A 1,842-nucleotide genomic window follows, 5' to 3' on the forward strand; every position below is an offset into this window, starting at 1 on the left:
AATTATACCTCTAGCTCGTGCGCGTTGCTTAGTATTTTGGCTTCCTATATAGTGGCCTCTAGTAGAGCTGGTATAGGCGTACGTAGTTGTATATTAAGCTTTAAGAGCACTATATCTAAGTTATATAGGACTATACTAGCGCCTTAGAAGCTTACCTTAATATTACTCTCTAACATACCCGGCAAGTAAGCTACGTAGGCAAGCGAGCTGCATACCCCACTCGACTTTTATACCTCTATAGTGGTATATCTCAACAACACAATAAGATAATGGAATATAATTACTATACTAAATTAAGTGGCATCTCTAGTGTCCTTCTTACATGTTTATGAGTTATGGCCAGTCTCCCTATAGCGCCTATAGCGCGCTAAAGCCTGCCAACTTATACCTAATCGCGCCCTACCTTAACGCGTTTCCCCCTTAAGCTACTACTCAACCTCATTTTAAGCTATAATTTCCTCTGCCTCTGCCTTTAATAGGGTGCCTTACTGCTAAATATACTTCTTTTTACGCCTTCTATGCGTTATAGTAGTCTCATTTACTTTCTTAAGGCTCTTGATCCAATTGCGTATTAATGCTATTTCATGTATTACCATTGTAGAGCCTTTCTTAAGCTAATTAAGTCTCTTAATAATAGATGTAGGTGATGAGCTTCCATGCCTCTATATCCTATCGCGTATTAATGTTAATTGAGCCTCTAGCTTATGCGTATTACTTGGTGTTTGCACTTCCTAGAGGGTAGTCTCTAGTGTAGGCGGTGTTGGCGTATAAAGCTTTATATTAAGCTTCACTATCACCCTATTAGGATTATGTGGTACTAGGCCAGTGCCTTAAAAGCTTGCGTAGATATTCTCCTTTATAATAGACTACTTATAGGCTGCGTAGAAGGCTGGTAGGAACTCTAGCTTCGTGATATGGTTAATGTAATCGCGAATTAGGCCCTTAATCTAGCGGCTATATGCGCGCTTCAACGGCGAGAAGTAGCCAATATTAAGTGGCTATAGGAGGTGCGATGAATGTGATAGTATATAGAGAGTATAGATGTTATTCTCCTTATAAAGTGCTTGAAATTTAAGTGAGTTATAACTCTCATGGTTATTAAGTATAAGTAGCTAGCGTGTACCTACTCTACGCTCTACTATATGCTTAATAAAGTGCCTTAGCCACTCTACTCTAAGCTCATTTATTATCCAGCCATTATTGCTGACAGTAAAAGCCCAGTTATATAGTATCTCGTTATCCTTGTACCAGGTAGAGAGGTGATACTGGCTAGTAAAGATAATAAAGGGTGGGATAGCCCAGCTAGTGGCGTTAATTCCATGAATTATAGTAACCCACTCACGATCACCTGGCTATATTACTTTTAGCCTACCTCGTCGTTCTGAGCCTATAATAACGAGCTGAGCTAATATCCTGCCCATTATAAAGCCAGTCTTATCGAAGTTGTAGGTATCTTTATTATAGATCCTATAGGTAGCTTTTATGCGCGCTATAAGGTTGAACTACGCCCTAATTACCTTAGGATCCTCATATAGAGCTCTCTGTCGATTATATGGTCGATTAAAATGTGTGGTAAGGCTTTCTGTCCACTTAATAAAGTTGCGTGGCTACTTCTTGCCTACCTAGCCAGTGCCGCGCTCAGCGAGTAGTCTATTCGCCATATCTCGAATAGCACCTAGGGTTGGCGAAAACCCTCGCGAATCTAGGTTAAGGATATGCCTAGTAATCACCTCCTCTTCTAGCTTATTGAGCTTCTTTAAATTGGGCTTAGAATCGCGTTATGGGAGTACTCTAGCGCGTCGGCCATGGAGCGTACTTTTAGGGACTTTATATATTGTTACA

This window comes from Paraphaeosphaeria sporulosa, assembly GCF_001642045.1.
Source record: "Paraphaeosphaeria sporulosa strain AP3s5-JAC2a unplaced genomic scaffold CC84scaffold_5, whole genome shotgun sequence".
Taxonomy (NCBI): Eukaryota; Fungi; Ascomycota; class Dothideomycetes; order Pleosporales; family Didymosphaeriaceae; genus Paraphaeosphaeria; species Paraphaeosphaeria sporulosa.